A 15,793-nucleotide genomic window follows, 5' to 3' on the forward strand; every position below is an offset into this window, starting at 1 on the left:
GGAGGGTCTATTTATACATAAATATGTGTCCTCGGTGTGTCAGGGAACTCACAGTGTCAGAAAATAAAACCCTCTCTATTTTCCTCCGTACCCAAATCTAAAAAAACGGGGCTACAACGGAGCTGATCCAGATTTGCCGCCGATATGACGTCAAATCGGCGGCGGACCCACAGCACTATCAGAAACGTTACTATCAGAAACAATGCCCGACTGTTTTGGACGTAATATGGTCAGTGTTTACATTAGCATCGCTAACACTCAGAGCTAACCTGTACTGCACAGAGCATGTGTACACGTGAAGAAGCAGGAAATACAAAGGAACTCACCTTGTGGTATAACCGGCATAAACCTTTATACATCATATCAGCACTTTTGAAACAGGAAGTGAAATAGAGGGATATGAGGCATGGCTAGAATGGGTAATCTGTTTGGTATTTTGAGCAAAACACTTCATAGACATGTTTTTTATATATTTGTATATATCTGAGACCTATGCTATTGCCTACAAATAGCATGATAGGTGCACTTTAAGGGAACAAACAACTCAGATTCTTCCTGCATACAAATAGTATCTGGTGTTACCAAGACTTTAAAAATAATAACATGTGTTCCTGGCAATCCAGTGAAGTTGGATCCTTGCTTACACTGTGTCATCCAGGCCTGGAGTACTGTCAGATAAATCCAATGGGAAATTGTAAAAAAATGTTTACCTCCACCTTGGGTACTGTCCAGGAAAATGTACTTAAAAGAAAAGATCTTAAAGTCTGCAGTAACCGCAGCCTGTTTTGCTCAGTATGTCATTTGAGAATAATCTTTATGTGGCTTTTGTGTCTATCAACATGAGACGTTTAGAGTTTTGTACATTTGTTTTAGGAACTGTATTAGCATTTTGTAGAGTACTGTTGGGTTTCATTGGCATGGCAGAGGTTTGTCATCTATGGCCTGACTTCCATAACTTCCACACAGGCCTCAGAAGAACAAGGACACCATTTGTAAAACTTGGAGGGCAAATCTTTTCACATACAGTGTACATCCTTTGTATGTAGCTCCATGATACTTCAAGCTTTCTGCCTTGCTGACATTGAATGCTTTAACAGATCACAGCCAATGCAACTTAAAGTCACTCCCACCACTCCCCCAAAATGGTGGTAGAGACAAAAAACAGACCTTTTACTTTTGACAGGGTTCAAGAGATCACCGTTTATATTTCCTCTTGCATTACATGGGTCTCTAAATTGTCTGGTTTTGGTGGTGCTGGTGGAAGAAGGGGGACGCTACTCTTCAAAAACAATATAGGCTGGGGCTTATTGACGCCACCGAGGAGGAAGCCACTTATATCATCTTTGTTTTGCTCTGGCCCAGCTGTTTTTGCTCACCAGGGTTAACCAGTTATCTGCTGATGCTCAGGATCTTTGATGTATGTAGGGAGGCGCTGCATATAGGAGAATCACCCCAAAACCTACCTCCCAGCAGCCTGCCGGAGTTCAAGTTTAAACAACTGAGAAGGATTGTTTTTGTTTCCTTTTTCCTTTTTATGGCTGCAGGGCATCTGTTCTCTGGACGTACTAGCCAATTAAAACAGAGGAGACATTATGTGGTTGACCATAAGCTCCGGACACTAATAACACTCCATTAACTTAATGTTATGTGGCTGTTTATAATTAAGTTCAATCAGGAAAGCTACATTCTCTACATGTGTAGGTTTAACCAAAACCATCCCTTTTATAATTATTTTGTAAAAACATTTTTGTTTACCCTTCAAAGCCAATTCTAGAAACTCTGTTAAAACTAAGTTTGTTCAACAGCTGGGGAGAATTAATACACACTTTTTTTAGATTTCTGCAGATTAGGCCATTTGTCCTTAGCTGGAGGTCATCATGTGGTCTGCACTATGTTTTATGACCAATAAACAGTTATTCCACCACAGATGAAGTGTCCCATTTGTTCCAGGGCCTTATTTCCCTATTCCCCTTCGCTAACATTGCTGCCAGACCTGGATGTTATAATAAAGCCTATTCTTTGGCTCAGTGATTCTGACTTTTGTGACTTTCATCCACCATGTTTTTGTCTAACTCAGAACTGTAGTGTAAAATCGCATTTAACATATAATGACTTTGTGTCCTTGTTTTCCCATAATTTGACTTTTTTGCCTTTCTACCTCGGCTGCTGATTTAATTATAGCTTTTTTATATTTTATGTTACACTTTTAAACACAACTTTACTGTACATTACCAATACAGATCTTTAATTACATTATGTCAAGCTGTGAAGCATATAAGACAACAACAACAGCACAATCATTGATGAGGTGAAAGGTGGGGTTTTTGATAGAGGGCGTGAGAGCATAAATCAGGAAGCCTGTGATTAAAATGCTTGTAAATCTGCTTAAATGACTCTGTTGAACAAGCTTAAATACATGCTCGTCACACGGGTCAAAATATAAATAGTACCAGGTTGTAAATCATTGCACAGCTGGAGGTGGGAAATAGCAGCCTGACTCAGTGAAATGAAAAATGTACCATTTTATCACGTTGACAACCCACGTTTGTAAGGTCTGTTGAACTCAAGAGTCTGGGGCAGACCAGCTGAAAGAATCCCATCAAAATGTAGATGTGGTACTTAATAAAGTCTATATACCATCATGTTTAAGTTTAAAAACATTACACCACGTGTTGTTTCTAAAAACAGTGGAATGCCAGATCTTGGTGCTCTTTAAAATAGGAAGGTCATTAAAAGTGAAAGTGATTTAGGTAGGCTTAAGCTTACACACAGTAAAACCTTTGTTTATTTTAGGCAGTCTTCACTAATGTGAATGTTGACATTTACTTTATGTCCATAAGGATTACACCTCTCTTGACTTTCTTTTTTTTACTGAGCTAACACTTAATGCTACAGAACAGTATGCCTCATTAGTAAAAACGAGTCACACCTGATGGCTTTCTGTTGGACTTCAAACCGCTGCCCACTAATTGGTAGTGGAGTTTATAAAGGAGTGTGTTTTAAGGGTGCCTCTTGTTTCCTTCCCGAGACCTGAGACTGCATGCACCTCACTTTATAAATACAGAAAAAGAGTAGAACGATGTTCAATAGTTGCATATTTACAAGACCTTTGAGAGCTTTACCCAAACTCAAATCCAGCCGTCCAAACCTTAATGTGACTTAAAGTCTTATAAATTCAGACTAGTAAAAAGATGCATAGCTTGAAAAAGCCACAAGTCTTACCCACATATTAAGAGGGGGATATGGTGCAAGGGACCTAGAATGTACTGATCCCTTTAAATTAACTTATGATTTGATTCAAATGAACAAAATCACTTAACGAAGAAGTTCGGCATTTTGGGAAACAAACGTATATGCTAACTTGCTGAAAGTTGAAAGCTGAATGAGAAGATTGAGACCACTCAAGTTTGTGGGGCTGGAGAAGCAAGAAGGCAATTTGCTTCGCTTAGCAGAAAGCCTGGAAGAAGGGGAAAACAGCCAGCATGTCTGTTCTAAAGCACCCCCTAAAAACTAGTTTACCTCTTTTTATTTGATCAAACCTATACATAAACAGAAATGAAAATTGTGGCTTTCAAATCAAATCAAATCAAATTTTATTTATATACCACATTTTTAAAACGATTTTTGGTCGAGCCAAAGTGCTGTACATACAATAAAAACGCTTAACTACAATAGCAAACAGAAGATAATAAATTACAACAGCAAAAATAAATAAAAATCACACACAGGGAAATCTCAGGAGTCGTACTCCGCTCTGACTATAGGCTTTGCATACGTACATGCTGTATTTGCAATCATGATGGTCCTTTTTTCAAATACTCTATTGACATAGGTTCTATGCAACACTAATTCTCAGCACTTGAATCTTATTCTCTTTTTGTCAAGTGCTTGACAGTTCTGTTTAGATTAAACATTTATCATTACATTTTATCACAGTTATATGAGGTTATCTAAGTTATGAATTTATGTGAGCATGGATAACAAAGATAACAAGTGACATATTTACTGAACAATGAGACGAGCACAAATCAACAAAAGCGCACTCAAATCACAAGACAAACATAAAAGTGGCTGTAATATAGCACAGTGACAGGTTTCTAAACAAAAAGTCTGAATCCATTGCTGGCGAATGCAGGCTCCGCAGCGCTGTCTGGTGTTATGGTCTGGCAATACCAGGAACTACGTCTGTGTGGCAAGCCATCCATCAGTCTTCATCCCTCTGTTCTGCTTCCGCCTGGCTTGGATTAGCTCACATGAAGACAGGACGCCAAATTCTCCAGCTTCTTTTGACTAGCCTTTGATGTGGGGTGAAATGTGAGAAAAGATCAAGACATCAAAAACCTCCTCACATTGGAGAGATAAATCTGTCTGTCTAATCTGACAGAGCAATAGAAAGGCTGTGTTCTTGGTTTGGTGATAAGGTCGCAGGGATTTTGACGAGTGATACTAGACAGTTTAGCTTGTGCGATGGTGGGGTGTGGTCCGAACTCATCAAATCCGCGCAAACAACCATTTACATGCAAGAAATTCCTCAGCAAAGGGGATAAGCCAAAAGGAAACCAGTCATTCTAAAAGTGATTGTTCTTCTCCCAGTGCTTTAAAGTGTTTGGCCAGTGTCTGTTCCTGTGTTTATTGTGAGGACGACCAGAATGGAGCCTTTCCAGAGAATAGTCTGTACCAGGTTCAACGTTATCCAACACTTCAATCTTACTGCTTACATTCAGGATTTGACATTTTTTTTGTTTTGGAAAACAATTTTGTTTTTACATTCATAAACATAGATTCATGTCAAATAATACATTGAAGAGAAATGGAGCAGACAGCTTTCAAACACATTATCAATGGTTTCCACATGGAGCATTATTTTAGAAGCTTTACAAAATACAAATTACTTTTCATGAATTATTGCATAGAAATTCCCTAGAATTCTTTACTACAAAAACAAATCAGGATAACTAAACTAATTTTCTCTAGCAATAGGGAGAAAAGACATGGCCTCCTTCCACAAAATAAATCAATTGTATATTGATTATTTATATTATTCAAAGTGTATTATACTTGTTATAATCTCAGAAAAGCTGAACAGGCTTTAAATACCGTTTTATTCCATTTCATTTTCCTCCCTAAACCTACATTACAAAGAGGTCGTCAAAAGGCCTCCTGTGTAAGGTATGTCTTATCTTTGCAGAGCAGAGATTCATTCAACACAGAGCTTAACTTCAAATGATTTTTGAGAAGGATATGGTGACCAGAAAAAGGGGGTCATCCTTTCTATTCAGCTGTGACTCATTCATGTAGGTTAAACAGCTTACAGCACTCTGGTATGGTGCCCTGCCCGTGGCAGCACAGACTTGGCTGTCCGTAGACACAAAGAGAGACAGAAAGGGGGATTTAATTAAATGCAGGAAGAAGGCCGTTCTGTCAGTTCCTTGTAATCCTCGTGCTCCTTAACTCATGGGTTGTAATCGGGCTGCAGCATCGACCTCGCCAAACATTCCTCAAATACTGAAGCTTCTCTGTTTTGTTAGTGGGTAAAGTTAAAAGACGGAAAAAAGCAAGTTGGCAGCATCAAGGGACTGAAAGAAGATAGTTTGTTGGTCCTTAGCCCAACTGAAAAAAGAACAGTAAGATGTCCCATTTGAGTAAATGAAGAAATGTCTTGCATGACCTGATGTACTGTATGAGCAATATAAATTAATTGCCACAGATGGACTTCAATAGGTAGAAATATATAGATCAACTGGCCAGAATAGTTTTAGTAAATATGAACATGCAGAATCAAATCACAGAAATACATATTTTCTAAACAATATATCAATACTGAGACATGATGTGTCCTACTCTTCCTGCTAGTGAATAATAGCCAAGTCTGATGGGATCTTTAAACAAGACAGAATATTATTACAGAATATTTCTGACAGGGAAGTGCAACATAGTTTAAAAGCCTTGTGTTGCGTCAGAGGTAGCAGAGGTAAATGGAAGAATTTGAAAGTGGATTGTACCTACAAATCACAGAGATAGTGGGCGCAATAGTAAATCTTACTGATGGAGAGTTGAATAATGTGACTCCATCTGCCCTGCAGTGGAATGCAGCGTTTTCTCCGATAAGAGTGATGCCATGTCATGGGGGCAGAAGCCTTGGAACCAATGCTGATCTAATGGTACGCTACACTTTTACATTGCATGTTTGCCAATAGAGGGAGAGATAGAGGGGGAGATAGAGGGGGAGGAAAAGTATGAAGAGAAATCCCCTGTTTAAAAAAACATTATCCAGAAACATCACTGCCTAATATTTGTGACTGTGGGTGTTTCTCAATCGCGAGGATGCTGGCTTGGTAGTCGCGTACTTCCAAGTCACTTCCTTCAGAAACGAAGCAAGTATGCTTCCAAGCCACGGCTTCGGAAAACGAAGAAGAATGGAACAGACTAACAAGTGTGCCACTCTCTCTAACGGTTTCAACTTAAACTGTACCAAAAATAAATACCTCACGATGTCTATCTAATTATGAACTTGCTTTACTTTCACGGAACACGTTTTTGGTGATAACAAACAAATGTAACAAAGTAACATATTTACCAACACATGTTCTACGCCACTACATACTTACATTTAAATGTGTGCTGCGTCGGTTCAGCCATTCTCCGCAAGGGTTTTTGAAATTGGTCCGTGCGCAAAGCATTGTGGGGATTTTAAGGACGTGAAGTCTACCCATGTGCAGCCTCGAAATTTCCCCCAAACCAAGGACGCTGCCTCGGTGGAACTCCAAGTATGCTGGAGATTGGAACATTCCTTCGGCCGCACTCGATGACGTAGCATCCTTGAAATATTGGCTTGGAAGCCAGTATCCTCGAGATTGAGAAACGGCCCCTGGGTGTTTCTCAATCTCGAGTACGCTTTCTTGGTAGCACATGTCTTCAGAGCGTCTTGCTTCAGAAGCTAGGCAAGAATACTTCCTGGCATTCGGAAAACAAAGAGTGGAACAGGCGAGCAAGTGTGTAGGTGTGCGTCATATGAGAGGCCCCGCCTTACATTTTTCGCCACAGATTTGGGGAAATTGGTCCGTGCGCAAAGCATTGTGGGGATTTTAAGGACGCGAAGTCTACCCATGTGCAGCCTCAAAATTTCTCCAAACGAAGTACGCCGGGCTCGGTAGATTTCCAAGTATGCTGAACATTGGAACAGTACTTCGGTGGCACTCGATGACGTAGTATGCTTGAAATAGTGGCTCTGGAGCAGCTTTACTCACGATTGAGAAACACCCACTGTGCAGCAGGATCAGTTCACTGCAAACACTTCCAAAAATATCCTTAGTTTCTTCATGGAATAGATATTGGATTCTGGTCACATGAGCATTGCAATGAATCTCAAATTAAATTCTCGACTTCACCTGACATTTATAGTAAAAACTAATCAATTACAGAAAATGAATAAAATCCCTCTCTAATCTGGAATAACAATAATAGAGTGTCATCCATGGCTGCCAAATATAGTTTACTAACCACAGGTAACAGAGTTCAAGGATAATCTAGGGATCACAGAGGTTTTATAAACTCTCAGCGTGCTGTGTTTGTGATAACATTCCCAAAAGCCTTGACTAAATATCGCCTATGGTTCCAAAATCAGCCTAGGGCGAATGAAAGTAAATTGGTGTTTTTCTTTGGATAGTGTCAAAGATTACAGCTCTTAGGATACTCAAAATGCAATCAAATTTGGCATGTTTGTAAAGGCTTGCAAACTTGTGGGTTCTACAGTGCAAGCCAAGGCCTCTGCACTCAATATGACTCAAGTTTTTCCCATGTAGTATTTTCTACAGCAGATTGTGGAATTTGTGGGATACAGTGATAGGAAGTATGGAGGACGGAACATGACTTAAGTATAAATAAATAAATGTATGAAGAAATACAGGAATAAATAAATAAATACGTAAATAAATAAATAAATACAGGAATAAATAAATACAGGAATAAATAAATGACGAAATAAATACAGAAATAAATAAATGTTGAAATGAATACACAAATAAATAAATAAAAGAATAAATGCATAAATAAATGCATAAATAAATATGGAAATAAATACATCAATGTATAAATAAATAAATAAAAGTCGAAAATAAAACAGAACACACGTTATTATATATCTTTCATTTATTTCTACATTTACGCAACATACATTTATTTATTTATGTATTTATGTGTCCGTATGCTAATGAGGTGGGCGGTCCTAACCTCAGTCTGAAGCAGGATTGGTTACAGGAGTGTGTGATCATTTCTGGCAGAGGGCTCTACTACTAACGCCTGGATAACCGCGCTGATTCGAATGCAGGAGCTTTACTGTTTAGCCCTTATCTTTATACATCCATGGTTTATCCACAGTTGTAAGGTTTATTTATGGATATTGATTTAAGAGCCATTGGAGATCATTTACGATCATTAGCGGACCATTTAGAGAACGGAGAACCAAAAGATTATGTCCAGTTTCGTGTGGAACGATGTATAGAGGACTTGGCTCAGCTCGACATGATGTGACTTGCCACAAATCTATTGCTTCTGCCTGGCTCCAACAATTGGCGAATCCTGCTTCAGACTGAGGTTAGGACCGCCCACCTCATTAGCATACGGACACATAAATACATAAATAAATAAATGTATGTCGCGTAAATGTAGAAATAAATGAAAGATATATAATAATAACGTGTGTTCTGTTTTATTTTCGACATTTATTTATTTATACATTGATGTATTTATTTCCATATTTATTTATGCATTTATTCTTTTATTTATTTATTTGTGTATTCATTTCAACATTTATTTATTTCTGTATTTATTTCGTCATTTATTTATTCCTGTATTTATTTATTTATTTACGTAATTTATTTATTCCTGTATTTCTTCATACATTTATTTATTTATACTTAAGTCATGTTCCGTCCTCCATAAGGAAGGGGCAGACATGGATAAACAGCAATCAGATCAGTTAGTGACCAAATGCAGGAAGGATTTACTGGAGAGCATTAGATCGGAGAGTGAACATTTATTGAGTTCTGCTGACTAGCCTGTATACATGTTGACATGCTGTGTTTGCATGCTTTAAATATCTGTTTTTCTATTCTCTGTTTTCGGTTTGAGAAAGCGTATTTAATTATCTGTTTATAAGGGATATAGATTTAAACAGAACGGCCATTTATCGAAATGCAGCCTCTCGTGTTGTACTGTTGGACCCACCAGAGAAAAGGGCAAGATGCAAAGACATTTCAGATGCAACGTGCCGGAGGATTGTGTTTCATAGACTGTTCATCACCTTTGTTAAAGCATACTGATGCTTCAAATGATTGCACCAAAAGTCCCCAATTGTTTCACTAACTATTGCATTATGTTAGCTCATGTAGTTGTTGATGAACTGCTGTCACAAAACAATTTATTTATTCACCTCCACATTTTGCCAAACTGTCAGCTTTTGTGGCTTCTTTGGGAGACCCTGGTAAATACAGCCCTTTCGTATTTACATTTTCCCTGCCAGTCGTCTCGCAGTCGTTGTGAGTTTAATACAAATATACTGTGGGTCGCTGCCGAACTGTTTTCCTGTTGATATGAACAATATAAGTGCTTGGTATGGGGATTGATGGTGCTCGGCCATCTGAAAGCAATAATTCCAGAGCGAGTGTTGGGATTGAATCATTTTGTGGCATAATCAGACCCAAAGGGAGTGTTGTTGATTATATCAGGGCTGCGTATTCACTGACAAACAGTGCTGAGTCGGAATTTTGATAGGCGACTCAAAGATTTATGAGAGACTACACATCTTACACAAGCATATTTAACAAAAGAAACATGCTCTGTACGCTGGTTGATTAGCAAGCAAACTTGGCAGGATGTCTTGAACTCAACACAGCTGGTGGCAGTTTAAGATCCAGCCATCTCTACTTTGCACAAGCTAATCTTGAAGAAAAACATGAAAGCAGGGTTATTCCACGCTTTTCACTGTCCTGACCCAGTGAATAAAGACTGAGAGCCAGTATAACAGTGGCCTGACCCTCACCACTCTAATAAAAGTCAAATGTTATCAGGCTTTTAACAAAACGTGGCCCTGCAATCCTTTCAACTTCCATGTTTAAAGGTACGGTGCTCTGACCTTGCAGACATTTGGTGAGTTACCTTACTTTTACATCAGGACCGGGGTCAACAGGGCAGGAAGGACTAGACGGGTCAAAGATCCGCCTGTCAATTTCATGCTACAATTTGACTGTCACACACATATTATGACTTAAGACGTCCAGAGAGTAGACGAAAAGTGAAGTTGTCTTTGATTTTCTTTCCTCAGAATGGCCTGTGACCCATCATGTGTGTAACTGTAGCTTTCCACAAAGCAAAACAAATAGGTCACAAAGATACTAAGACAAGATCCCACTGGAGAGAAGCTAATTTGAAACAGTATCGCTCTCATGTATCTGCTCCAAAGCGCTGTACAGATTTGTGTTAGAAAGAATTTCAATAACTCCATAAAATCAGTGTGACAGTTAAAGCACAAAATTAAGTTATGCAAACTTCTGAAGTTTAACATCAATACTTACATGTTTAGGATGAATGGAATTTATATTTACAGTGAAATTGTAATAAAACTAAAATAACACAACCCATCCTGCACCTATTTTGGTTAGATTGACTGTCCCCTGGGTAAATCAATAAGCAAAGTAGAGAGATACAATCTCATTTGAACCAGATCCAAGCAGCTCTCCATAGCCCTTACCACCCTGGGGCGCAAAGCCTCCCACTCTGGCCCACCCTGGACACTTCCTGTTGGGCCACTCCTGTCTTCTTTAGTGGTGGGGAAAGCTGGAGCTCAATAGAGTCCACCCAAGTGGTTCTTAGGCAGCCTTGCTTGGCGTGATTGTGGCAAAGCTTGGAGAAGTGGAAGTGGGTTTGATGTTATCAAAGGTCCTGGTGTGTGTGTGTGTGTGTGTGTGTGTGTGTGTGTGTGTGTGTGTGTGTGTGTGTGTGTGTGTGTGTGTGTGTGTGTGTGTGTGTGTGTGTGTGTGTGTGTGTGTGTGTGTGTGTGTGTGTGTGTGTGTGTGTGTGTGTGTGTGTGTGTGTGTGTGTGTGTGTGTGTGTGTGTGCGTGCGTTAGGGGGGCGGTCTGGAACGTGGGCAGCAGCCCTCTGTCTAATGACCCTCTGTCGGCTCGTAATTGTTGCCTTGGCTTAAGCTCAAGCCTTTGTCCTTTCTAGAAGTCAGCAGTCATGATCAAAGTTGTTCTTAACATAGCAATACCTTAATCCCCTGAGTAATAAACAAAGCTTGGTAACAGAGGCCGCTCTGGTTTCACTGTGGATTAAAGCGGCCCTCCACAGCTCCAGCTTCTTTATTAGGGTTGTGACAACCCTGCAAAACACACAACGGGCAAAAGGGGCCCAAAGGATGATGGCAGGTAGCCCGCACACGTCACTACAACTCGCATAATTGATATCCATAGGATTATTACATACATTACATTACATTACATTGCATTTAGCTGATGCTTTTATCCAAAGCGACTTACAATACGTACATTCGACCAGGAAGACACAACCTTGATTATTATTTTAGGTTTTATTTTTCCATTTTGAAAGCATTTTTGAGCCCCTGAACATATATGAAAAATTCACCAAATTGTGCACGCGTGTCCGGACTGGTGAAAACCAGAGGGTGTTGTATTAATATTCTGTACAAACTGTAAAGTCCATTGAGACAAATGTAACATTCGTGATATTGGGCTATATAAATAAACATTGATTGATTGATTAATTGATATTGTGCCTTAAGCCAGACCGAGAACTGAAATTTGTTCGGCCCAATCAGAAATCAAGTTCCACCTGGATCTGAGCCATGTCTGTTTGCTACTCATGTCTTAATGACCACTGATGGATACTCTAGTCAGCAGAAGGAGGTTTGAGCCTAACACAGAATCCCTCTCATTGAGAAGATGAATGGAGCTATTCTTTATATCATATGAGATATGTTAGGACACATCTTATCTCAGTGGGATTACAGATGGATGAAGGCAATCCCATAAGATCCTCAACAAGCCGTTTAGCCATTCCATAGATTCCACTGATACCTGGCGAGAGAGGGTACGGTAATGTAAAACACAGGTACATAGATGGAGAGGTGTTTTCAATGAAAAGCTGTCTAAAGATTTGAGCCACAAACCCCTTTTTTAAAGATGGCCACCAATGCTTTTTAATTGTCTTGTTTGGTTTAAATATGTTTAATGAGTCAGAAATACTGTCTTGTTGCTCATAATTTGAGGAAATTAATAATAGTAAAGCCAGTTAGCCAAACAATTGATAATGATCTACTTCCCGATATAACGCCAGAGGCTCAATAGACACTAGAACAATTGCTGTTAAGTAAAACATATGTGAGCTTACTCCTTATTCCGCTCTTCAGCTCAACATTAGGCTCAACTTATCATTACAAGTTTTATCATATCATTATATAAATGATCATCGACATTATCGGCTATTAGCATAACACACCAAAATGTGGACTGAACTGATGGCTGTTGAGTTGTAATGTGGCTTAAGCAGTAAACAGGCTTGAGCGGGAAGAAGAATGTATGAAATAAAAAACAATATACCTTTGGTTCTGCTGCTTTGATTATTGAATCTGAAAGTGTTTATAGGTTTACCATGCTAGATCATTTGACCAATCGTTAAAACACTGCCTTGCTCCATAGCCTGCTTTGCTTTGGATACCAGCTTACAATGTAGTGGTGTATAAAGAAATGCAAAGTTACATGCTTCATAACAAAGGGAGTGCCAGTGTCTTTACAAAGTAAAACTTTCCCTCCTCCCTCCCCATACTGTTGGGTGCCCTCGACAAGGTGACATAACCTTCAACTGCTTCAGTCGCTTATTCAAAAGAGTTATCTGGCAGCCGCAGCTCACAGATAGACATTTTTCAATATGCAAGAATAAGGGATAAATCACTGCTGATGGGAATCGTTTAAATTCCCCCACATCTTTTTCTTTACAGATAAAGTTTGAAAACAATATTTTTCCTGCTGGCTCAGTAGAAAAAAGGAACCAATCACAAGTCTTTCAGTGACACAAACCCAATGGATTTTACTTTCCGCAGTATAAACATGTTATTGTGTCTGACAGTTCTTCAGCAAATGCATGCTCACTTATCCCACATGATTGACAGAGGTGGTGTGAGAGCAGGCGCCAATTTATGACTCTGAATGCCACAAAAATATGCCACAATACCCTCAGTGTCCCCACAATGTTTGTGTCTCTGTGGAATGTGTGGTCTATCTGTGTCGCTATTGTAAAAATAATATAAGTCGGCTATTGTAAACATTATTTTGATATCTCCCATGACCCGTACAGTATCTCGGGTAGAGAATTAAGATCATGGAACAATTTGTCAAACTTCTATTCTTTATTAAGAACAGAGCATGTGAACAGGCACAGTAGATATGCACAGAAAGAAGATATGGGAAATACGCCACATGCACAGATACAGACACTGTGAACGTCTCTATACCAGCCACAGCCCTGGACACCTGTTTCCACTTACACAACATACCAGTATCCACTTGCTTAAGCCAATAAACATTTGAGTGAATTATTGAGTAGTGAAAAAGTAGAAGTAAGATGAGTCAGCACAACATTTTCCTTTTAGTGTTTGAGACTGTTAATAATTATCCGTCTTGATTAAAGATCTTAATGTAAAGCTCTTTATGACATTGTGGAGATATACAAAAAAAATTCATTTCTTTTTCTGCTTTTTGGTCAAAGCAGAATTTGATTTGGACCATGAACATCATTGAAAAGTTTAAATATTGCCTATGCATCTTGATGGGATCACAGATGCATCGCCACATTGGTCCAGGGTTATAAAGCCAATGGCGAGCACATCTACAAAGGTTAACTACAAACATCAATACTACACTGTAAAATGGACCGTTAATGCTTTGTTATGCTAAGAGTGGTGCTCTTCTTCGGAGCACAGACCATATAGAGCCTGAAGTTCTTAGTGGGATTTCTCCCCTCTCACGAGCCCACTGTCACAACCATCATCACTCTAGAACAAAAGGCGTAAACAGCCAGCTCTTTGGTATCTTTCTATGTTCGAGCTCTTATGATTTATTATCCAGCTGCCCACAAATATGTTCCAACTTGGCAGCAACTTCTGCTTAGGATTAGCAGCAGCCGTGGCTAACAGGCAATTTAATATTTATATACTGCTGAGCAGCAGCAAACAAACCCCCTTTTGAGGGTCAGCAGTGTGAGCTGTGAAATCGCTCTGTGTATGCGCTTGTATACACAACTCTTGCAATATTTTCATGGTGAATTCATGCAAATTCTATCTGAATCATGACCCTGCTCAGGGGTTAAGTGGTAACAAAATGCATACGCATAAAGTGCAAAGGGACAAGTCAAACAATCTGTTCTTTCTGCATAAAGGGCTTTGAAATAGGGGTGGTCACTCTCTGGTCAAAATGGACTTTATCCAATAAGGGCAGGGAAGGCTGCATGTTGTTTGCAAACAGCAGCCAGGCTTAGCAGCCACAGAGCAGGGATCTTCTTCTGGTCCCTAACCTGAAGGTGTGCGTATTAACTTTGTCTGGCTAATCCTTATGCCATAGAGAATAGAGGAGGATTAAGACTGTAACCCCTTCAGAGAGAGTCGCCTTTTGGAGCGAAAAAAAGGCCCTTAGCCAGCGTCTCTCTGCTGGAGCTCCCCTCGAAGTCATTGTCCCGTCACGAAGGCCAGCTGTCAGTGTCCTTGGGATGAGGAGATGAATGAGGAGCCCTTGAGCAGTGCGTCTGCTCCCTCTCTCTACTGAGGGGCCTTTTGCTGCAAATCACAACTTCAGGGCAGAACAGGGCTTTACATCGAAGAAAAGACAAATGACTTTCTTTTACATAAATGAGTCTAAATCTTACAAGTCAAAATAAACCCTGGTGTCTATTGTTTTTTGTGATCATCCCCAAAAGCTCTTGGTGGTCAACCAACTCATAGAAGCAACGCTTGCAATAGTAATCTGCAAGGACACACATGTTTAGAGACAGATGTCTTACCATCTGAATTAATTTATGAAGATTTGTTTATCGGAACAAATCTCCTAGCTACATAATATAATAATAATAATACACTTTATTTTTATAGCCTATTTCATAGCACTTTACATGCTAAAAAACAATATTGTGACTCCAGTCTACGCACTTGTAACTATAGCAGCTTCATGCTAATAAGAAGACAATTATTTATACTGTAATTATACATTGATATTAATAGAATAAACAAGACACTGTCCCAGGTCCCAACCTGTGGCTGGCCTCCTCCACAAGGGTTCACAAAATGACCGGGACCGAAAAAGAATTCTGCTTCAAAGAAGTATGTTTAGTTTGTGAGTTTTTCCTTTATTTATTAATTTACTTCATGCTTCTTGTGTATGTATTTAAATTAAACAAAATTAAGACAAGCCAAAAGGGAAAATAAATACTGGTCTTTCTTTAGGCAAGTTAATTTATTTTTGCGCTGTACCCATGTCCAGTACCTGGAAGTAACTATTGGGACCCGTTATATCAGCTTTTTTTTGTTTGGTGTAACAAAGAAAGACAGGCAGAAGTAGGTGGGAGAGATTCACACACCTGCACTGTTTAATGGGGACAGTGTGTCCTCTTAGCTCCAACTGTAGGTGGTCCGGTCCTCACACCTGCCTCTGCTTCACAGCTGCACCACAGCAGCACTGTCACTCAGTTAACACCATGTCTAAACAGTGTTTCTGCATCACAGGTATTCAC

The sequence above is a fragment of the Gymnodraco acuticeps genome, unplaced genomic scaffold (genome assembly GCF_902827175.1).
Source record: "Gymnodraco acuticeps unplaced genomic scaffold, fGymAcu1.1, whole genome shotgun sequence".
In the NCBI taxonomy this organism is placed as follows: domain Eukaryota; kingdom Metazoa; phylum Chordata; class Actinopteri; order Perciformes; family Bathydraconidae; genus Gymnodraco; species Gymnodraco acuticeps.